The sequence below is a fragment of the Anas platyrhynchos genome, chromosome 2 (genome assembly GCF_047663525.1).
Source record: "Anas platyrhynchos isolate ZD024472 breed Pekin duck chromosome 2, IASCAAS_PekinDuck_T2T, whole genome shotgun sequence".
NCBI classification, from domain to species: domain Eukaryota; kingdom Metazoa; phylum Chordata; class Aves; order Anseriformes; family Anatidae; genus Anas; species Anas platyrhynchos.
Window position 1 is genome coordinate 84690964 of NC_092588.1, and position 24758 is coordinate 84715721.

The window sequence follows — 24758 nt, forward strand, 5'->3', positions numbered from 1 at the left end:
TCTATGGGTAGTTACTGAGTTCATAGCTACAGGATATATCACTTGGTACTATCCATAAATTACCTACAGCCAAATGTGTAAAGAGGTAATGCTGGAATTATATTATTGGACTACTGCAGACATTATTAACACTAACCAGAGTAATAGGAACACTATCTGTGTCCCTGATTAACAACCTAGTTTAATAGTCATAGGCATTTTTAGCAAAACCCATCTATCATGCAAATTGAGAATGATAGTGGTCTTGTCACTATGGATAACTCCAGCACTGCAAATGCACAGCAGTGCTCTACCTGTATCATTTATGATTGTGCTGGGGTTTAGAATGTTTATTTACAGCTGTGGTGATGTTCCGGGGGCTCGGATGGCTGTAATCAATGGAAAAGTGACTACCTGAGGTGTTCAGTGAAGAAGATATGGTGTATCTCTGAAGTTTAGTCCTGAGAGATCACAGATATAAAGAAGAAGGCTGAAGAACCAGGTGCTGGCAGCCCCAGCAGCCCAGGTGTAAGTGCCTCTCACTCTGTGGTTGAGCTGGGGCTGTGCAGTACTGTCTGCAGTGACATTGTGAGCCGACGTGGTTGTTACTGCATGACAAACCCCAGCCCAGGCTGTCCCTGGCTGCCCATAAAGGGCAGTGGATTGTGCAGAGTAAAAACATAAAAAGTGAATCCAAGTAGATCACTGTATTAAGGGGGAAGGGACCTCAAGAGATCATCATGTCTAACCCCCCTGCCAAAGCAGGTTCCCTAGAGCAGGTTGCCCAGGTAGGCGTCCAGATGGGCCTTGAATATCTCCAGAGGAGACTCTCCAACTTCCCTCGGCAGCCTGTTCCAGTGCTCCATCACTCTCACCATGAAGAAGTTCCTTTGCACATTGTTGTGGAACTTCCTGTGATCCATTTTGTGGCCACTGTCCCTTGTCCTGTCCCCACAGACCACTGAAAAGAGGTTGGCCAAATCCCTCTGTCTCCCACACTTAGGTATTTATAAACATTGATGAGAGCCCCTCTCTGTCTTCTTTTCTCCAGGCTGAACAGACCCAGGTCTCTCAGCCTTTCCTCATAGGAAAGATGCTCCAGGTCCCATATTATCTTTGTGGCCCTCTGCTGGACTCTTTCCAGGAGATCCCTGTCTTTTTTTGTACCAGGGGGCCCAGAACTGGACACAGTACTCCAGGTGAGGCCTGACCAGGGCAGAGTAGAGCGGGAGGATCACCTCCCTTGACCTGCTGGCCACACTCCTTTTAATGCATGACAGGATCCCATTGGCCTTGGCCACTAGGGCACAGTGCTGGCTCATGGCCAACCTGTAGTCTACCAGGACCCCCAGGTCCTTCTCCTCAGAGCTCCTCTCCAGCAGGTCATCCCCCAGCCTGTACTGATACATGTAAGATACATGTTCCTTCCCAGGTGCAGGACTCTACACTTGCTCTTATTAAACCTCAGTTGGTTTCTTCCTACCCATCTCTCTAGCCTGTCCAGGTCTTGCTGCATGGCAGCACAGCCTTCTGGCATGTTGGCCACTCCTCCCAGCTTTGTATCTTTGTCATATTTGCTGAGGGTGGACACTATTCCCTCATCAAGGTCGTTGATGAAGATGTTGAACAAGACCGGACTCAGCACCAACCCTTGAGGAACACTGCTAGTTACAAGAAACTTCTACCATAAACATCAGGCCTTTCTTGAGAAAGAAATGCTGATTGTTGTTGCAAAAAGCCAGTGTCAGTCTAGAAAAGCTTGCAATCTAATTACCTACACAGAAAAGCAAGCACAAATATATGAATAAAACTTTTTTTCTCTGATATTAATTTCTGATATTAACTTTTTTTCTCTGATATTAATTTCCTCAAATTGCTCCTAGTTGCTACTAGTTCCCATATTAACAGCACTTCTCATCAAAGCACTTTGCAAAAGAGGTTGGGGTCATTAACTTCACTTTGGGCTCAGTGTAACTGAAGCACAGAAGGTGATTGCTGGGACCCTTGTCTGCTCAATTCACAGTTAATCCTTACTGGTTAATCATATAGGTACATGCCAAGGCTAAAAAATAAAATAAAATAAAATAAAATAAAATAAAATAAAATTTTAAAACAGCTAATCTTGGTGCAAAAAGAAAAAAAAAAAAAAAAAAAAGACTTTATTTTTATTAAGCATCAAAATGTTTCACAAATTTAAGAATCACATGTAGTGTACTGTTCATAAATCCAACTCTGAAACAAGAAAGACATAATAAAATATAGGAGAACTCTTACTTACCACAAGTGGTATTCAGACCTATAATTTTAGTTGGTAAACAACATATCTTTGGGTAAAAAATCATTATTTGATATTACATTTGGAGTTGGTCATTCTGTGAGTGCTAGCTAGGTACTGAAACCTAAGGACTGAAAGTTAACTCAGCCTACAAAATAAAAATTCAATTAATTTTGATTCTGAATTGCATTCACAAACCAGAGCAGTTTTGTTGCTAATGTTATAGATTTATAGAATCATCTAGGTTGGAAAAGGTCTTCAAGGTCATCAAGTCTAACCATCTACCTCATGCACTGAGACCTGTCATCAGACCCTTAGTGCCACATCCACACTTACCTTAAATACCTCCAGGTTCGGGGACTCTACCACTTCCCTGGGCAGCCTGTTTCAATGCTTGACCACTCTCGCCATGAAGAAATTTTTCCCGATATCCAATCTAAACCTTCCCTGGTGCAACTTGAGGCCATTTCTTTGTGTCCTATCAGATGGCGTCTGAGAAAAAAGACCAGCACCTTTCTGACTGAAGAGGAGGTAGAGCAGGTAGTTAGTTCTGCCTACTAGTGGAATTAAGAAACTTTAGGTTAGGAACTGACAGTTTCATAAACTAGAGCCAGAAAGAATGACATATACATGTGCTAGAAGCTGAAGGTGCTACTAAGAGAACTAGTGTTTGAAAGAGTATGTTATTACAGTACCCAAAATGTGCCCTGATTGTTGAAACTAAACTACATATAGTAAGTCCTGCTTTTTGACCTTTTTCAGTACTTGGTTTCATACACAGTCTGTTGGAGGTTTATTTTATTTTTACATACATGTAGATCTAACTGTCTAGCTCCAATACTGTATTTTAAAGTCTTCTCAGATCCATGTGCATTCCATGTAGCAGTGAAAATTTTAGTTATATTAAATTTCAGTAGCAGGTTTTGCAACTACTCATGTACGCCTGTTTTGTATGGATGGTATTAAGTCTTTGTGAACTGAGACATTTTATTCCATTCCTTAGTGGCAGAGACAAATGATAAATTACAACTATCTTTTTAGAAAAGGGAAGAAAAAAATGTTGAAAAGAAGGCTCAGTTATTTACTTGTACCAGACTTCAGGTAAATAAAGAGAAAAGCAGTTCCAATGATTTAAGTCTTTACATTACCACTGTTTCATCAACATAATCACTTTTTCAAGCATGACATTTAATTGCCAGTCCTTCAGCTCAGTTTATAGAATAGAAATACTAACATTTCTCTATATCAGATACTATGAGAGAGATACATAGCCATTTATTTCCTACATGTATTGAATCTTATAGAAGCATCAAAAGACACATATGCATATGTGTACACAAGTAGAAACAAACATCTGAAGTTGCATATCTCTATTCTTACCAGAAGCAGTATTTACCCATGGGGAATAATTAAAGGGAAGACTATTGGTGAAAAAATTTCCTCACTTCCATAGACACAGAGATGATATACAAAGGCAATCACATTATTATTTAGAATGTTTTTTTTTGTCTGTGCACACTACTTTATGAAACTTTTTTCTGAATAAATTATTACAGGTAAAAAATGTATCAGTTTATGCATGATTTGCATTTTTCCAAGCATAGTTTAAGCATTGTATAACACTTTGGGTTCAAATGAAGTTAAAATTCTTTGTTAAAATATTATAACTTTATCCATTTCTGCCTTTGATATGTGTGCTTGTAAATACATTGGAACTATTTGTATGTGTAATTAATAGCTGGTTACAAAAGTATATACCTTGTCTTCTGTTTTCCTAACTTCCAGTATAATTCAGAAAGAGATAGCATTTTTATTTCAGCCTTTTGTTAGCTTTAAAAAAAAAAAAAAAAAAAAATTATTATTAGCTAGTAATCCATAGGTTGCATGTTTTTCCTTCCTTCAGACTAGGTTAAGAGCAAAAGGGCAGTGCATAAACAGATCGATTTTTCTCAGCATGACCGATGAGCAGCATAACAGAGACTCTTAGAAAGTGGTGTCCTGCACTGAGCTGCCTTTCGGAAGCATCAAGGTAATCTGTACCATTTCAGAGTAGCCTGCAGGGAGAAACATCATAAAACCAGTGAAGTGCATCACATGACAGTTATTTGTACTGTAGAGCAACAGATTAATCCCAGATACCATGCTTTAGATGCACATGCCATATCACTAACCTACCCGTAGAGAACAATAAGACAAGGTCAAAGAAATTCCAATAAAGTGAAAATAGTGAAAAAGTCAAAAAGAAATAAGTATTAAGCTAACTGCTGGCATCTGTTCTCGTATGTTACAGCACTGTTTTCATCTCAGTTCATCTGATGTTGGAGCAAAAAGCTTGAAACACCAGTGTATTAATCTCAGCATAAGAGTAATACAGAGATGGTGTCAAGACTGAGTCTGTTGTATCTTCTCACTTCTGTGGTTTTTTTTGTTTTTTTTTGTTTGTTTGTTTGTTTGTTTTTTTCCACAACTTTCCCTTACTTTATTTGTATATTTACAAAGTTACATTAGGCATGGATTTACCAAAACAGTGGAAAAAGGTTTTTCATCTTCACATTTTTGGACCAGTCCAGAGTGGTGGCGGGCTGCATCCACTGCTGTTTGCCATATGGTATGGGGATGTAACAGTCAAAATGTGTATTACCTGTCTATGAATATATATGTGAAGGTAACAAAATTGAAGCCCTATATACATAATATATTGAGATGAAGACCTAAAATTCTATTTTTTAATTTGACTTACAATCATTGTAATAGATTTGAACAACAGCAATGAGCATTATTCTGGTGACCTGAAGGAAAGAGATTCTAATTTTCCCAGGTTTTGAGCTAAGTTCTCTTCCCACAGACTGGTAAAAGAAAAGGGGAGGGAACAGATGTGTAAGAGAAGTCCAAATGGTGAAAACTACTGCTGGCAGAAGTCAAATCTAAGCTTATTGGGGTTTTCACAGAATCACACAGAATTTCTAGGTTGGAAGAGACCTCAAGATCATCGAGTCCAACCTCTAACCTAACACTAACAGTCCCCACTAAACCATATCACTAAGCTCTACTTCTAAACATCTTTTAAACACCTCCAGGGATGGTGACTCCACCACTTCCCTGGGCAGCCTGTTCCAATGCCTAACAACCCTTTCGGTAAAGAAGTTCTTCCTAACATCCAGCCTAAAACACCCCTGGCACAACTTTAGCCCATTCCCCCTCATCCTGTCACCAGGCACGTGGGAGAACAGGCCAACCCCCACCTCTCTACAGCCTCCTTTAATTTACTTATCAAGATCAATAAGGTCACCCCTGAGCCTCCTTTTCTCCAGGCTGAACAAGCCCAGCTCCCTCAGCCGCTCCTCGTAGGACTTGTTCTCCAGACCCCTCACCAGCTTTGTCGCCCTTCTCTGGACCCGCTCAAGCACCTCGATGTCCTTCTTGTAGCGAGGGGCCCAAAACTGAACACAGTACTCGAGGTGCGGCCTCACCAGAGCCGAGTACAGGGGGACAATCACTTCCCTAGCCCTGCTGGCCACACTGTTTCTGATACAAGCCAGGATGCCATTGGCCTTCTTGGCCACCTGAGCACACTGCTGGCTCATATTCAGCCGACTATCAACCAATACTCCCAGGTCCTTCTCTGCCTGGCAGCTCTCCAACCACTCATCTCCCAGCCTGTAGCTCTGCTTGAGGTTATTGCGACCCAGCTGCATGACCCGGCACTTGGCCTTGTTGAACTTCATGCAGTTGACCTCAGCCCATCGGTGCAGCCTATCCAGATCCTCCTGCAGAGCCTTCCTACCCTCAAGCAGATTGACACACGCACCTAACTTGGTGTCATCTGCAAACTTACTGAGAGTGCACTCAATGCCCTCATCCAGATCATCGAAGATATTAAGGAGGACTGGCCCCAGTACTGAGCCCTGGGGAACGCCACTAGTGACTGGCGTCCAACTGAACTTGACTCCATTCACCACGACTCTTTGGGCCCAGCTATCCAGCCAGTTTCTAACCCAACGAAGTGTACGCCAGTCCAAGCCATGAGCAGACAGTTTCTTGAGGAGAATGCTGTGGGAAACGGTGTCAAAAGCCTTGCTGAAGTCAAGGTAGACCACATCCACAGCCTTTCCCTCATCCACCCAGCGTGTCACTTGGTCATAGAAGGAGATCAGGTTCGTCAAGCAGGACCCGCCTTTCATAAACCCATGCTGAGTGGGCCTGATCGCCTGCTTGCCCTGTAAGTGCCGCGTGATGACACTCCAAATAATCAGTTCCATGAGCTTCCCTGGCACTGAGGTCAAACAGACAGGCCTATAGTTACCCGGGTCTGTCCTCCAGCTCTTTTTGTAGATGGGCATCATGTTTGCTAGCCTCCAGTCAACTGGGACCTCCCCCGAGAGCCAGGACTGTTGATAAATGATGGAAAGCGGCTTGGCCAGCTCCTCCGCCAGTTCTCTCAGTACCCTCGGGTGGATCCCATCTGGCCCCATCGACTTGCACACATCCAAGTGCTGTAGCAGATTGCCAACCATTTCCTCATGGATGGAGAGGGCCACATTCTGCTCCCCATCCCCTTTCACCAGCTCAGGGTACTGGGTGTCCTGAGAACAACTGGTTTTGCTGCTAAAGACTGAGGCGAAGAAGGCATTAAGCACCTCCACCTTTTCCTCATCTTTTGTAACTAAGTTTCCCCCTGCATCCAGTAAAGGATGGAGATTCTCCTTAGTCCTCCATTTTGCGTTGATGTATTTATAAAAACATTTTTTGTTGTCTTTAACAGCAGTAGCCAGATTGAGCTCCAGATGAGCTTTGGCCTGTCTAATTTTGTCCCTGCACAGCCTCGCAACATCCTTATTGCCCTCCCTAGTGGCTTGCCCTCTTTTCCAAAGATTATAAACCCTCTTTTTTCTCCTAAGCTCAAGCTGCAACTCTCTGTTGAGCCAGGCTGGTCTTCTTCCACGCCGGCTCATCTTTGGGCATGTGGGGACAGACCGTTCCTGCACCATTAAGATTTCCTTCTTGAAGAGCGCCCAGACTTCCTGGACTCCTCTGCCCTTCAGAACTGCCTCCCAAGGGACTCTACCAACCAGTGTCTTGGGCATCTCAAAGTCAACCCTCCGGAAGTCCAATACAGCGGTTTTACTGGTCCCCTTCCTGGCCTCACCAAGAATAGAGAACTCCACCATTTCGTGGTCACTCTGCCCAAGACAGCTCCTGACAACCACATCCTCCACCAGTCCTTTTCTGTTTGTGAAGAGAAGGTCTAGCAGGGCACCACCCCTGGTAGGCTCACTAACCAGCTGCGTCAGGAAGCTATCTTCCACGCTCTCCAGAAACCTCCTAGACTGCTTTCTCTGGGCTGTGTTGTGCTTCCAGGAAATGTCAGGGAAGTTGAAGTCCCCCATGAGAACAAGCACCGATGATTTTGCAACTTATGTCAGCTGCCTGTAGAACTCCTCATCCGTCTCCTCATCCTGGTTCAGCAGTCTATAACAGACCCCGACCAGGATGCTAGACTTGTTGGCCTTCCCGCTGATCCTAACCCACAGGGACTCAACCTTGTCATTCCCAGCCTTGAGTTCCACAACATCAAAAGATTCTCTAATATAGAGAGCCACACCACCGCCCCTTCTGTGCTGCCTGTCCCTTCTGAAGAGCTTATAGCCAGTCATTGCAGCACTCCAGTTTTGGCATAGGCAGGGTCAGGGACAGTAGCAGATTTGTTTTGCCTGAGAGCATGTGGTATAGTGAAGTGCTTACTTTGACCAAGGCAAGGCATCAGGTCTTGATTCAAGTGCAGTCTTTATCTGAAACATAATTATTATAAAATGTGTTTAAAACTTTTCACAACATTTTGTTGTCAGTTTCATGAATAATGTAACTAACCATTTCCACCTTCTTTTGGATTCTTTTTTTGATAGAAATTCAGTAAACCTACACCCCAAACTTCTACACATTTTCTAAATTACATTTTGATATCTTAAAGGTGTTTATTTATTTGCTTTTCTAAATAATCTATTTTCACTGAAGTAATAAATGTAAGAAATGTTTAAAATTATCTTAAAATCATTTTCATATCTGAATAGATAAGAAAAAAAACAATATTTTTGTTTAGATAATTAATTTGTATTGAAAATCTCTGATGATAAATATCAAAGGAAAGCTAATACTGTCTTTTAATACTTATACCTTTACCTGCAGTGCGTAACTTCTTGATTTGTCTTTATCTAATCTAGTTTCTTTAAATTACTTTCAGAATTCAGGTCGCAGTTCCCTGAACCTCAAATTGAAAGCTTCAATCCACCTTGAAGGAAGTGCAATCAAATTGCAAAGGTAATTTGATCTCAGCACTTACCAAAAAGGACTCCCAAAACTGCTGGACTGACTGTATGAGACTTTCCACAAAGACTCTATCAAAACATCCACTTTAAAACTCAGAAATACTGTTTTGACTTTTTAAGTTTCTCTCTTTCTTGTGAGGTATTTAAAAATGATTGTGGATATGAGGGGGAAAAAAAATAAAAAAAATTACAGTACAAAGATGGCCTGTTGCCATCTATGATCTCATCATAAGAATTAATTTAATTTTCATCAGGAACTTCTAAGGAAAACCTAAATTTAATAATACATATGCTATGTTCAGAAAATAATCTCTTTGTCTAGGGACAAGATATTACTTTCAGGAAATCTTTGACCCAAAATGGAATGTGACAGAAGCAGCTAAATGTCTTTCTCCATTCCATGTATTTATATACAGCTCTTGTTGTCATCTCTACTATTTAAGAATGGCCATAAAATGTTTTTAAAAATAAGCAGGCCTACAGAAGTCATAAAATAAGTCTTTTTGCAGAAATATTCCTGTATCTCAACTTATTTATATGCCTCTGTTTCTTCAATTTTACACCAAGTTTCAAGTTTCATATTTTCCTCTCATTACTTCAAAAGTTTTATAGCTAAAATAGGCTGAAAGAGAGAATTTTAAGCTCACCTGTGTACATTTCTTTTAGTTATGGCATCTTCTAGTACCTCAGATTGGACTAAAGAGCTGATGGTATAAGAAATTTTTTTCATGATCTATGACAGCCTTTTGCAAAATAATTATGCTGATAATATAGAACAAGTTAGCTGTTGTACAGGAGTGTCTGGACCAGTAAATTACAAACAAACCTGGAAGGATGATACAGAAAAGCATTCTCTCATCAAAAATCTCATAATGATTTGTTTATCTATTATTCCTGTAGAAATAATCTTATAATTAGTAAAACCCAGAAAAGTGAATAGTGACTCCTTGTACAGGTCTACAATATGAAAACTAGGTGAGAGAAATCTGGCTAGTCTGGAAGCAGGACTCTAAATCCATAGGTTGTTATTTGATAACAATAAAGGCAAAGTCTTTAGCAGAGAATTATATCTGAAGAAATAGCTTAACATTTCAGGACCAGGGGCAGGAATAAAAAGGATGGCCGTCCAAAATAACTGGACAAAATATGCATGGAATTAATAGATGGAAGATACTACATCACATCTTACTGGAAGGAAAAGATCCACCTATGCATACTCTGATTTTTCATAAGTTTTAGATAATCATATACCATTGTCCAGCATCAAAGAGAGGTTACTGGGCTAAATGGATCTTTAATCTGACCCAGGACAGCTCTTTGTGTAGCCAAATTTGAAGATGAGGTTGATGATGCATATTTCTAAGTGGCATACTATAAAATTCCTAATACATAGCCTTTCAAGTAGTCATATATAACCATAATCATAACAATAGATTATTCAGAAGGGAATATTAAATTGAGGTAACCTTGGATTTGTATATTCTGAAAGTTGGGGTTATCTGAGTCTGGAATTCTAAGTTCATAGGAATTTCATACTTGATCAGTTTTACCAATCTGTAATGCTTTCTTCACCTGATATCTAAAGGAAGATAACAGGGCATATTGTAAACAGAGTATTGTTAAAAGTAGTCTGTTAATAGATGTTTTTAAACCACTGCTAGTTTACCACTGCTGTTGTGAGGCACCTTGCTCTTGTGATGTAGTTAATATGTTAGGTGGATAGATTTGCTTTGACTTGGAATAAGCAATAGTTCATGCTTCTGTCACCACACAGAAGCCACAGTTGCATTTCTGAGAGTCAATAACCTCTAGGAGTAAACAGCCTTATGCCAATGACCTCTGTGGGCCTGGTATAAATAAACCACTTCTTACATAGCTTTCCAGACTTTTCTAAACAGTTTGACCAACAGATTGTTTGCAACCTTAAAGAAACATGACGGTGATTCTGCTCTTTCCTGGTATGTAACATCAAGTTCATATCTTGATGCATATCTAGTTCTATGAGCCAAACAGGAGCAAACTTGGTATCTTTTTCTTTTCTGTACTTTCCCAGTTGTCTAAATGCAGACTTTGCAATATTGAAATACTGCATTATTTCTTCTTCATCTAAAAAAAAACCTGTGACATCTAATCTCACAGGAACATAAATATGTTACCAGAAACAACTTTTATTTTAGAATAGTCTTTACTTATAAACAGTCTATGTTAAGCAGCCCTGAAGTAACCGCAGATGTGAAATAAGTAATTACATAAATTTCTGGTGTTGTTCAAGATAAAGAGAAAATAATTTGCAATTACATATCTCTCAATTTGTTTTGAAGAAAATTTCTAAATAATGGTAACAGGCAGATCCAAGTTTATATTTTGCTTTAAGCAATATAGGAAACAAGAGGCACTAAAGTCTCTGCTCTACCTGTACAAAATAATTTACATATTGCAGACTACTTTGTGCTGTAGTATATATATATATATATGTATATATACATATATATATATATTTTTAAGGGTAAGCAATGATAGAAGGGAATGCTCCATTCAAATGAACAATTACAGACAGCTTTATGTTGACTTTTGGAGATAGTGCACATACTTGTTGGACAGTAGAGGGAGAGGCTAAGGCATATAATTAGACAAATTGTTGGTGGCAGAGAGTCACCCAGCAGAAAAATTTTAGTTCACACCTGTGCAGTCATTTATAAGAAGATTTCCCATCTAAAGTCAATAGGAGGTCTCAGCCCACCAGGGATTCAGAACAAACTCATAGTAGGAAAGAGAAGAGACAGGAAGTCAAGTGTCTGTTGTTTGCTCACCAGGAAAAACTTCAGGGCAAGGAAGATCAATACAACTGGAGAGCCGGCAATAAGAGGAGGATGAATCAATTATTTCTCAGACTCTTCTTCTCCAAAAGAAGAGAGAGAAAGCAAATGTCTAAATTTTTTGTCCCAAGGATTGTTTTATTTTTTATTTTTTATTTTTATTGTAGGTTGGGGTTTTAGTTGTTGTTGTTGTTTTATTTCTTTCTGGCAAATATCAAGTGTGTAAATAGGTATTTTATTGATACTTAAGCTAAGACTGGCAGAATTTTCAGAGGTCTTATTATTTCTGAAGCCTTTTAATCCACATCTTATTCTCTTTATTTTTTTTATTATTATTATTATTTTTATCAAAACCAGCTCAATGTAAAAAATCAAATCACATTTTCTTTTCCCAAATGTAACTTAAGCCCTGGGGTTCTTTCAAGATCATTAAACATAGATAAATAAATAAACACATGTATAGTTAGACAGACTTATTCACTACATTAAAATAAACTTTGGTATGCTTTCCTAACACATCTTCAACACCTACCACAGGTAGGCATCCTATATGTGTGTTTGTATATACATATGTATATACAGACTTTTTACTCTGTCTCTCTCGTGTGTATGTAGGTAAAGAGAAAGAAAGATTTCTGATAGCCTTTGGTTATTTGAACTACCTACTAGAGGTACAAAATGTTAGTAAAATTAGCATGTTTTGAAAACTTGTCAACCATATTGACTGAAAGAAAAATCTGTTTTCAGTGAGGATTAGAACTACAAGCTGCTATTAACATCCTCTAACTTTGGCACATAGATTTGCTCAGTAATCAGTAGGAAAAGGTAGATATATACTCTACAAATGCCTGTTTTTCTTGATTGTTGATAGGGGGAGCTTGGCTGACTAGCTTAGGCAAAACACTTAAGTTTGAGATGATATTAGTTCTTTTGCAATTGCATTCATCTTGAAAATTGGACTGCATATTTTAAAATTACATATTTATGTATAACATTAGTAGTGATATAGGCAATAGAACATGCTGTATTATGAGTTAAAAAATAATAGTTTTCCTGTCCTTTTGTTTATGCATTATCTCTACAACTGTAAACTCACATTTTATGTTATGTACTACTTATAACCATTTGTTGCTTAAGGAAAATAGAGGAAGAAAAATAAACCGTAGACAAAAGGAGTAACAACAAAGAAAGAGGTGGTGTAAAAGTACTTCAAAATCTTCAGTTATGAAGTAAAGAGCCTTACAATTAATTAAAAATATTATTTAAACATAATGAGTATAATACATCTATGATACTTTATCAGTAAAAGAAACAATAGAAGTTATTGAACATGCCTTTACTAATGTACAAATCAGTAAGCAGCAGTGGAGTAAAATAATTTTTATAGAAGACAGTTTGGTTACCTTGTTAGGAGCAATTAACTGCTCCTCTCTATCTCCCCTGTTACAGAGTCAACTTAAGGTTGATTTATGCAGATGAATTGAATGTTGTGCTAAGTGTTGTGCTAAGCATGTTTTAAATTATGGCATGTTTTACTCTAATTTTATTGAATTTCACTATTTCTAAATAGATCGATATTTTATACAGACTTAATGTACCCTATATTCTATTTCTCTTTTTTTACTTAAAATATTATGTGGATATCTCTTTCTTATGTGTCATAAATATGCATTGTTATATTTGTGCATTGATTTCCTTTGTGAAAACTCACCATTTAAGAAAATATTCTGATAGTTAAATGGTAACTTTTAAAATCAAATGTGCATACAAATTCTGCTTTTCTCAAAAGACAGGTTTATCTCCATTTTCCTTTCATGACTACATCTGGCTTTCTGTCCACACTCTAAGTAGGGAATCATCTGAAGCCATGCCTCTTTTGTGAAGTACCTGTTGAAGCTGGTATGTTTCTTTAACTGTGCTCCTCAAGTTGTCATGTCCCAGCTCACGTATTTTTCTGGAAAAGTAAGAGGACAAACATTTCATGTGAAGTATCTTGCAAACAGGATGTATGAAACCAGGAAACTACATTGGGCTGTTACCCCTCTGATTTCTCCTCCCTTCCTCCCTCCCTTCCTTCCTCCCTCCCTTCCTTCCTCCCTCCTTTCCTCCTTCCTTCTTCTTAACATTGATTAACTGTTAACTAAATTCTCCATGTGTAAGAAACTCTAAGTTTCTTCAACTCATGGAGCATTTATAATTTGGAGTATTAATAAATATGTTAATAATACATTTAAATTAGGGGATCTGGACAGAACAAAATTTTCCTCAATAGTGCTACTGCTTCTCCACATCAGTCATCATATTTTCACTCAAGGGAATTCCTAATACAGTAAAAGGCAGTTCAGTACCTATCTCCAAATCAGGCTGGTAAGGTTTATCAGCAGGAAATAAATAAAGTATACAGAAGTAAAGTTTAATTGATGATAAATGTGATTTAACAATGTGGTAGCACAGAAAATGTTGCCCCAATTGCTGCATTCTGCTGTTTGCTGTTGTTGTTGCTGTTTTTTTCCTTAGTCTGTCTTATTTCCTTCTTTAAACAGTTTGTTTTAAAGCTCTAGCAATACAAGAAAATAAAGAAATAAATAAATAACCCTTCAAGCTTACAATAAGACGGTAATACTGATTATTGCTTCTTGAATATTACCTCATGATTTCAGATACTCATTTCAAGCATTTTATCTTAAAGCCATTTGATTCTCTGTGGCATGTTGATGAATTACAAAAGCTGACATTCTTCATTAGAAGTCCAACAAAACCTTGAATTTCAGAGGCCTTTCATTTGCTTGGAAGGAAAAAATACCATAACAATTTTATTTATTAAAGGTACAAACAAACATAATGTACCAATTTTGTGTTACTGTGTATTGGGAGTAGCTGTACGGAATAAAAGTAGGGTTCAAATTGATAGAAGATCACAAAATGTTCCGCTGCCATACTGTGCCGAGTTTTACTGAGCACTCTGCCATACTGTCAATTTTTAATGTATATGATTGTCATTAAGGAAAATAGAATTATTCCCAAAATAGTTTCTAACTAGAAAGTCTTTTTAAACAACTGAAGTCTGCTTTTTTTCTTTGTTTGTGTGTTTTTTTTTCTTTTGTCTTCTCTCATAGAGAAATGTCTGCTAGTCTGTCTTTTGCATTAATAATAATACAACTAGAATACATTGAAATAAAACACTGTAAATACTTTTTTTTTCCTCGTTATTTTTAAGACAACAGGTAGAGTTTGCTACTTCAACAGAAAAAAAAAATCAAGTTAGACACTTCTACCTCTTTAGGGAAAAGAAGAAGAAAACAGATACATGAATTCATAGATGACAGTAAAATATCCATTTGTCCAATTACCAGCAGACTATAGACTCATACTGGAATTTGGAACATGCTTACTCATACTTTTGTAACAATGTGAGTTTCAGAATTAGAAACTAATTCTGTTCAAAAGTTGTGTTTGACATAAAGAACTTCATCACTGAAATAGTTATGAAGTAGTTTTAATCACATGTAATTCATTTAGAATCCTTGCATCATAAATGTTTTGGAGCTGAGAAAAAACTATTGGCTGCTGTCAAATTTTAACTTATCTGCCCTGAATTTCACTATTACATTTCTTGCTATTCAATTTCAATATTTTATATGCAGGCCTGGTGGCAGAAAAACATCTCCCTCATCTTTAGGATGCCAGGCAACTTTAAGGACATTGAGAACAGCAATATCTAACAGAGGGATGGGAAGCAAGAGGAAAGAGCTGGCACATCACATAATTGTGTATTTGGGGTAGGTTGTGGGCTAGGTGCTTTCATTTCTTGATAGACATGTCGGTTTGCAAAAAGAAAAATGTCACAGAAAGGGGGAGGAGATCATCATGCAGAGAAAGTTTGAAGTCTTAATAATATAAAGAAATTGGTTAACTAAGTCTAAAAGCTTTGTGGTGGACCAACTGCTCTTATCTAGTACACTCATTTGCAAGTGCAAAATGTAAAAAGAGTTAATCAAAAAGAAAAGGGGTGTTGGGGGTCTTCCTTTAACACTCTGCATGAAGTAAACAAGAAACAGTTGTTAAAAGGTTTTCTGTGATCTGAGAGGTGGAAAAATCCGTTTAACAGCTTTATGTATATATAAGGGATATAGAAGTCCTCAGTGTTACTTATATTTTGTAAACAACTAGAAGAGTATAAACTATTGAAAGATTGAATTAATTAGGAATAAAAGCTAACAGAGAAAGGAGGAGTGAGGAACAGCAAGGGCAGCTAAGAGAGTGGGATTATTGTGGGACTGGCTAGTGAAGTACAGCAGGAATAAAGAATTAAAATATTTTAAATGTTACAAAAGACATAATCGGAAACAACTTGAACTGTGCCTACGTTGTCTACAGTAAATCAAAGAGTGAGTGAAGAAGAGATTGCAAAAAGGCAGGAAAGCCAGCTGCATGAGCAGTTTCCTCATCAGAGTGGAAGTCCACAAATATTTATGATTTAGTAATTCAATCTTAACCTGTTTATTCTCTTTATATTTTTAGTTTCTTTACTAAAATTTGTTTGTGAGTAAGGACTATTACTTCTATGAGCACAAGAAAGTTCAGTCCAATTTTGCCTGGATGTGTTTTGTTAGTGACTCCTTAAATTTGACCCTGGCCTATATTCCTGCCAAACAGCTTCTGCTAGATGTTTACAAATAAATATCCGTATATCTGATGGCATAGATTGCTTCCATATTTTCTTGCTGAAAAATATGGTAGTTGGCCATAAAGCATAGCAAAAAGAAAATAACTTTCAAATTTTGTGTAATATTGAACACATCAAAGTTATTCTAGCATCTTCAAATTATCCATTACATTCTGGATGCAAATGAATACATGTAGCTCTTTTCAATTTCACTGGAGCTTGACTCATTTAAGAAATGAGTATTATCCTGTGTACCAAATTTAGAGGCATTGGTGTAATGAATTGAATACTAAACATGCATTGAATCCTGGGAATTTTTGCATGCCAAGTGCCTTTGAAAATAATTTTTGTGTATCTGAAGATGAAAGGTACATTTTTAAAAGAAGAAATTGATCTCCTGTCTAAAAATCCTATTCTAATAAAGGGATTAGTGGAATGTCTTGAATAATATAATAAATTATATACTAATCTTGATATTTATATCCAGTAAAACTCCCTATGTTATTTATTCTGTATGGTTTGAGCTGCTTCTATTTCCCTACTTGACTGCACTGTCACTAACTCACTCTCTGATATTCAAGGCTTTTGGCCCAAGTCCATTATCCTGTCCATATTCCTCTTTATAATGCAGCACTTTCAGAGGCAGCTATCTGCCAGCATTACTCACATTCATTCTGCACAGCACTTTGGCTCGCCATCAGCTGCAGATTAGGTCCCACATGGCTGCTCATTCTAGCCAAACATAGGTGTGGACCATTTGATGATACATAGCACAAGTCTGATTTTACTGAGATTTTGCACCTTCTCCATGTTGCTTTCTCATATATTTATTTATTTATTTATTTATTTTCCTCAGAGTAGTTACACAAAGACTAGTGAAGTTTTTGGACTTTTCTGAGCTTGCACAAATTCAGTTTCACTGTTCTGAGTTAGCACTTGGATTGTCATCACTTCCCTTCAAATTGAAATGTTTGATATTGCATTAAACTATGCAACTTTAAAAATTATAGCAGTCCAGCTAGGTGATTTTTCCTGGTGATGTGAATTACAATTATTTTATATATATATATACTTACTCATTTATTTTTAATGCTCATGCCCAAATTTTATGCATTAATTAGTTTATTTTTGAATATTGTTTCAACTGATTCTGTGTCATCTGTGTGTACTTATCCGTGCATACCTATGCTCACATTCATAGGTTTTACCCTCTAGTACATTGCATAAAGCTGAATTCTGGTAAAAATTCTGGTAAATAACTTTTCTTTTTTTTTTTTTTTAAGAAAAAAAAATATTAGTTTGACTTATTTGTGTACTCTGCATTTTTTTATTTTTTTTTTTTTTTGAGAGAGAGAGAGATCATGAAGGTACTTTTGAAGCAAAAAATGTTGAAGGATGAAAACATATAGGACAATGAAACTTACAACATAATATGCCATTAAACAAATGTGGCTTTGCCAGGGCTTCTTTGGTAGTGAAAGTGGTTTAAACATAATGACAGATCTGTATTTCTTTCTGGCACCTTGCCTACTGTTCTAAATTCTAAACACAGAACAGTTCCTATAGATACTTACTCAGTTTGGAGAATAACACTACCTGAAGGACAATTAAGTTTCTATGTGACAACCAACCCCCTTCTGTTATGTTCAGCAACCAACTCATCCCAAAGGATTTTAAGCATGAACTGAGCCTCTCGAAGCAAGGGGATACTACAGGATTTCAAGTGGAAGGGGAGGAAATTAATCCCATTAACTGCTCATTTCTGAAGTACCTGAGATGTTATCAGTACTTACTGAAAAATCCATTAGAATTCCAGATATAGAGTCCTCCAGATTTGTCTTCTGACACATAAAAGCAAAAAAGTTCCTAGCAGTAGGATTTGTTCATTTGTCACTACCATATATATATGGCTTGCATCATATGGCTAATATGATTATCAAGATCATTCTAACACTTAATTGACTGCAGTGTGAAATAGACACAATAGGCATGACATCGCATTTCTAGCACCTGCATTGTCTATTTTTATTGATTTAAACACAGTTGGTTTGGTGCTTGCCTTCCACGTGCAGTCCATGGAAGATGAAAGAATTGCAAGGTGTATAACTGACCACTTATACACAAATGCAGCCTTCTACATCTACCATAGATTCCGTATCCATCTGACTGAGAAATAGGCAGATGTTGCACATTTCAAATATATAGTCTCTTCCGTTACTTTTAAATTAGTGCCATTTTAGATTTAGGATGAAGTAGATGACTTGTTGCATTCTTTTTGTCCAATCCCGTTGTAGAATTACAATGAAATCAATAAGCAGTATTAACAAGAGCTAATCCTACAATTTGAGCTCTGCAATGCCAGGTTTTTGTCTTGCAGCTTAGAAGGCATATGCTTTCCATCCTGCTTTAAAGCTACAGCAATTGAATTGCAGCTACAGTGAATCAATCCATGGTCTTAGGAAGAAAACCTGTTATGGAAACAAAAGACAGTAGGGATACTGAAGAGTGAGGAGTGCACAATGAAGCTTAGTACGGTTTAATGGCTTTTAAAAATGGTATTGGATGCATTCTGCAATGTAAAAAGAACAAGGAATATCTGTGTAATTGTCTTGAAATCCAGACTGAAAACTGGTTCTTTCAACTTCTGTCAGCAAAGACTGGGATATCAGAGATCATGACTATTACTGAAATATTTTCACTGGCATGATAAACTTGAACTTTGGACCCATCTATGTGAGAACAAAAAATGCAATAGAACAGTCTTTTTTTTTTATTTTCTTTTTTTTTATTATTTTCTTTTTTTTGTTTGTTTAATTTTGGTTGTTATTTATTTCCTTGTTCTTTGAATTTCAAAAATATCAGTCACAGTGATGTCACAATTATCTTCCTGTACCTTTTGCTATAGATTTCCAATCTCCAAAATGCACAATAATAGAAAATCAATGCATTACAATATCAATTCCCTTAAAATAGTATGAATGGATGCAAAAAGTCTTTGTAATTTTTGCATTCCTCTTCTCCTTCACCCTCACAAAAAGGAGAGGAACTTCGGAAAGGAAAAGCTCTTTAAGTTTATTTTTTTTTTGTACTTGGGGACATGGAAAAATACATTTCCATCTGTCATGCTTGTTTGAAAATCTTCATAAAAGTCATGTTCATTTACACTGAAACCTTTCCAAAAGAGAACCTCACTTCAAATCCTTCTCTACTTAAAAACAAAACAAAACAAAACAAAACAAAACAGAAAAACTACATTAATTGATATCCTAAAAGACCGTATGCTTTAAATTATCTGATTTTTAAATTAATAATTGTACTGGGTCTGGCTGGAATGTTAACTTTCCCGGCAGCAGCCCATACAGTGCTGTACTCTGCACTTGAAGTGAAAAGAGAAACATCACCAGGGCAGCTGACCTAAACTAACCAAAGGGATATTCCATATCATATGATGTCACACTCAGCAATAAAAGGTAGAAACAGGAAGAAGAGGGGAGGGGTGGGCTCTTGTTGGGAAAACGTCGGTCCTCCTCCCGAACACCGGCTATGTGCGTTGAGGCCCTGCTTCAATTACGTGGTCAATCATCGCTCATTTGTGGGAAGTCGAGAGTAATTTCTTTCCTCTGCACTTCCACATAGCCTTCATTTGTTTGTTTTCCTCCTTTTTTCTTTTTTATTTTCCCTTTCCCCCTCCCTTTTCCCCTTTCCCTTTTTATTTCACTTTAGATAAATTGTTTAGTTCATAATAATCTTCCTTTAATTATTATTATTATTTCCCTTTAATTAAATTAACCTTATCTCATCCCATGAGTTGTTCTTTGCTTTACTTCTCCCCCTCCCCATCTAAAAGAGGGGGAGTGAGAGAGCGGTTGTGGTGTTTAGCTGCCCAGCACAGTAAAACCACCACAATAATCTGTCTCTGTGTTCCTCTATGTTCATTGCTCATAAAACCATCCCTTTTATAAAGACATGAAACAGTACAGAAATGCATTTTCAAACTTGTATTAAAATTCAGTATACATGGCTTTTATAACAGGATTTGATTGGCTTATAAAGGTACACAGTGTCTGTGCTTCAGTGGAAAAAAAAAAAGCTTTTTGGTAATTTAAAGTCTTTCTATCAATGCTTGATAACATTAATATTCTGTAATGAAAATTGATTTTGTTTATGTACAGTCATAATGGGTCTGGCTGCATAATTACTATGTGCTGACTGGTAGTTATTAATTAATTATTATATTTTCTTCTATAATTTATTTACCAGAAAAATTCAACTCTGAGGCAACATCTGTTTTCCAGTGAAGTCCTGCTTTGACTTAATTTTACAGCTGAGCAGGAAGAACACAGAGTTTGAGTAACTTGCCCAAGGTCACCAAGACTACAATCGGCCTTGATTAGAGCCAAGTGCAAATTATTTTTCAGTCTCTTGTTCTAGTCAGCAAAGCTGATGTGTTCTTAGTCTTCAACAGATGCTGTTGAAGTTACCCAGAGAGAACAATCTTGAATCACACTAAACCCTTCCTATACATAGCAGCCAGACAGGCAAAAAGTCTCAGAGGCTTTCCTTAGACTTCTCTGAAACCTTTAGTCTGAAAGAAGAGCATTTAAAATGTAAGGAGATAAAGAACTTAAATTTCACATTCCCATTGGCTTTTGTGTGTCTGTGTGTGCGCGTATGAAGAGGTGTGTGATAATGCTAATGCCTGTGACACAGTGTACTAGAATCAGAATGGTTTGCATTGGAATGGACCTTAAAGACCATCTCATTCTAACACCCCTCCCCACCCCATCCCACTCCCCCCATGGGCAGGGACACCTCCCAGCAGACCAGCTTGCCCAAAGCCCCATCCAACCTGGCCTCCAACACCTCCAGGGATGGGGCATCCACAGCTTCTCTGGGCAACCTGTTGCAGTACCTCATCACCCATGTCATGGTGGACTAAAATCAATCAGGTGGCTGCAGGTTTAGAGTTGGTACTATCTAGTCTGCTTCTCTGATGAATGTCCCCACCAATAAGGCAGACATACCTACTATAATACTGGATCAGTTCCTGACACAGCACGGTTTTCAACTAGGTTTGTTACAATGGACCAAAATCCTTTATTTTTACCTTGATGTGTCAGGCTAAAGATAGTAGAGAATCAGTGGTGTATCCATGAGGAGATTGAATGTTCTGGTTTCAGCTGTGACAATTCTCATCTGAGGCAAAAATTGGATAGAAGTGGTAATAGCTTGAGCTATTTCTTATATAGTCAACCTTTAGGTCCGAATCTTAATTTGGAAGATTGTCTCTCTGGTTTTAAGTGTCTCCTGCAAAGACACCTCCTGACTCATCTTGCCAATCAAACATTGCCAGACTCCTTCATTGCAGAACACTCTCCAAGTGATGTGTTTGCCTGTGGAAGCTGGAGTACACAGATCACGCTGTTCCCCTAACCTGCTTCTGTAAAGGGACAGGTGTGCTGGCTGCACAGACTCCAAAGGATCAGATTAGGTTAATGGGACAGATTGTGTTGGCTTGCTCTGTGTACATCATTTAAACCCAGCCGATCTGTCTGAAACAGGGAGGTTGGTCTGTGTGACTTCTGCACTTCCAGACTTCTACTTTGATCCTCTCCCATTCCTCCTTCTGAAGTTTGTCACCATGAGAACCAGCATGGGAGACTCTTGGGATCAGAATCAGAATAATTATTAAATATTCTGATTATCTAGTCCTATGAGACAGTAATGTTTTTACAAGGGAAAGGTGCTGAGTTCTGCCAGTACAGTGCAACCTAAAATGTCTGTGCAATGCTCAATTGAATTTAGGTGTCTGTAGAGTCTGGTGATTGAGTTAATGGCCTGACTTCTCCTTAAAGACTTAAATTTCATTTCTGCCTAAGCAGGAATTTCCATTACAGTTTTACCACAAGGCATAGTGTATTTATGTAATAAAAAATACCATGGCATGGTATCTGTATTCTCTCTTCCCACGTGTTTGCTAAAGAGAGCTTTCTTTTTTTTTCTCATCCTGCTAAAGGAAAGCATATTGTAGAACATACTTTCTTATATACAGAAAGAATATTCTCCCCATTCCCTTCCTTCTGATGTCTGGAAAGCTATAGCATGTATCACCTCTATTGTCTGATTTTAATATTCTCAGAGCACCAGGCAACCATTTGTATGTATGTAGTGATTTGAAAATCAGGTATGGAGGCTTTATAAATATATATATATATACACGTATATATCACAGAATCACAGAATTGTCTAGGTTAGAAGAGACCTCAAGATCATTGAGTCCAACCTCCGACCTAACACTAACAAGTCCTCCACTAAACCGTATCCCTAAGCTCTACATCTAAACATCTTTTAAACACCTCCAGGGATGGTGACTCCACCACTTTCCTGGGCAGCCCATTCCAATGCCTAAAAAAACCATCTCAGTAAAAAAGTTCTTCCTAATATCCAACCTAAGACACTCCTGGCACAACTTTAGCCCATTCCCCCTCGTCCTGTCACCAGGCACGTGGGAGAATAGAGCAACCCCCACCTCTCTACAGCCTCCTTTAAGGTACCTGTAGAGAGCAATAAGGTCGCCCCTTAGCTTCCTCCTCTCCAGGCTGAACAAGCCCAGCTCCCTCAGAAACTCCTCATAAGACTTGTTCTCCAGACCCCTCACCAGCTTTGTCGCCCTTTAGTGGACTCACTCGAGCACCTCGATGTCCTTCTTGTAGCGAGGGGCCCAAAACTGAACACAGTACTCGAGGTGCAGCCTCACCAGAGCCGAGTACAGGGGGACGATCACTTCCCTAGCCCTGCTGGCTACACTGTTTCTTATACAAGCCAGGATGCTGTTGGCCTTCTTAGCCACCTGAGCACACTGCTGGCTCATATTCAGCCGACTGTCCACCATCACTCCCAGGTCCTTCTCTGCCTGGCAGCTCTCCAACCACTCATCTCCCAGCCTGTAGCTCTGCTTGGGGTTATTGCACCCCAGCTGCAGGACCCGGCACTTGGCCTTGTTGAACTTCATGCAGTTGACCTCAGCCCATTGGTGCAGCCTATCCAGATCCTCCTGCAGAGCCTTCCTACCCTCGAGCAGATCGACACACGCACCTAACTTGGTGTCATCTGCGAACTTACTGAGAGTGCACTCAATGCCCTCATCCAGATCATCGAAGATATTAAGGAGGACTGGCCCCAGTACTGAGCCCTGGGGAACGCCACTAGTGACTGGTGTCCAACTGGACTTGACTCCATTCACCACGACTCTTTGGGCCTGGCTATCCAGCCAGTTTCTAACCCAACGAAGCGTATGCCAGTCCAAGCCATGAGCAGACAGTTTCTTGAGGAGAATGCTGTGGGAAACGGTGTCAAAAGCCTTGCTGAATTCAAGGTAGACCACATTCACAGCCCTTCCCTCATCCACCCAGCACGTCACTTGGTCATAGAAGGAGATCAGGTTCGTCAAGCAGGACCTGCCTTTCATAAACCCATGCTGAGTGGGCCTGATCGCCTGCTTGCCCTGTAAGTGCTGCGTGATGACTCTCAAGAGGATCTGCTCCATGAGCTTCCCTGGTACCGAGGTCAAACAGACAGGCCTGTAGTTTCCCGGGTCTGTCCTCCAGCCCTTCTTGTAGATGGGCATCACGTTTGCTAGCCGCCAGTCGACTGGGACCTCCCCCAGCAGCCAGGACTGTTGATAAATGATGGAAAGTGGTTTGGCCAGCTCCTCCACCAATTCTCTCAGTACCCTCGGGTGGATCCCATCTGGCCCCATCGACTTGCGTACATCCAAGTGCCGTAGCAGGTTGCCAACCATTTCCTCATGGATAGTGAGGGTCACATTCTGCTCCCCATCCCCTTCCACCAGCTCAGGGTACTGGGTATCCAGAGAACAACTGGTTTTGCCGCTAAAGACTGAGGCAAAGAAGGCATTAAGACCTCCACCTTTTCCTCATCTTTTGTAAGTTCCCCCCTGCACCCAGTAAAGGATGAAGATTCTCCCTAGTCCTCCATTTTGCGTTGATGTATATATTTTATACAGGGCAATGTATTAATGGCAATAAAAATAATAATAATAATAAATAACTTGCAAAACAAATGGATTAACTGACATAAAGACAGAATACTTACCCAATAAAAAAGATTCTAAACAAAAATAGATTTTAGAACCATTTAGAGTTACAGAAATTCATTGGAGATATAAGCATGATATTCTTATCTTGAAGAGAGAACTGAATACAAATTAATTTGGAATAATTAATATATTAAAGTAAATGTTTACAGAAGTACCAAGGTAGTAGATTTTAGGAGTGTGCCTTAAAATATAGTGAGAAACCAATAAAAATGGGTAGTTGGAAGAAGTACAGTAAGCGGTCAGTGGATATGGGTTCCTGAGGCTCAAAGGAAACACTGCGAATAATTCTTAAAACCTATTTCCCACTATAGAAGAGAGGTGGTCTCAATAACAATGGTTATCACACCAGTGCTTTGGAGAATGACTGCATAAAAGAAATAAAGTATTTTTCTGTTTAGGATGATGACCTAAGCTTCCAGCTTAATGTCCATATTTTAATATTTGACTGGTTAATAAATGAAGACTTATTTGAAAAAATCATGTATTTCTGTGACTAGGACTATCATATGGAAGAAAAGCTAAAAGATACTGCTGAGCACGCTATTAATACTAAGTCAGGGTTATACAAACAAAGATCAGA

General features: G+C 38.5%; 1 long non-coding RNA gene across 1 annotated transcript; it reads right to left on the bottom strand.

Annotated features, from left to right (window-relative positions):
• Positions 1–3481: 3481 nt before the first annotated feature.
• On the bottom strand, positions 3482–13433 carry LOC140001733 (uncharacterized). The gene is made up of 3 exons (XR_011807244.1): positions 13281–13433; positions 7997–8043; positions 3482–4308 (listed from the first exon to the last, which is right to left on the bottom strand). It is a non-coding gene; the product is annotated as an uncharacterized lncRNA (long non-coding RNA).
• Between the last annotated feature and the right edge of the window lie 11325 nt (positions 13434–24758).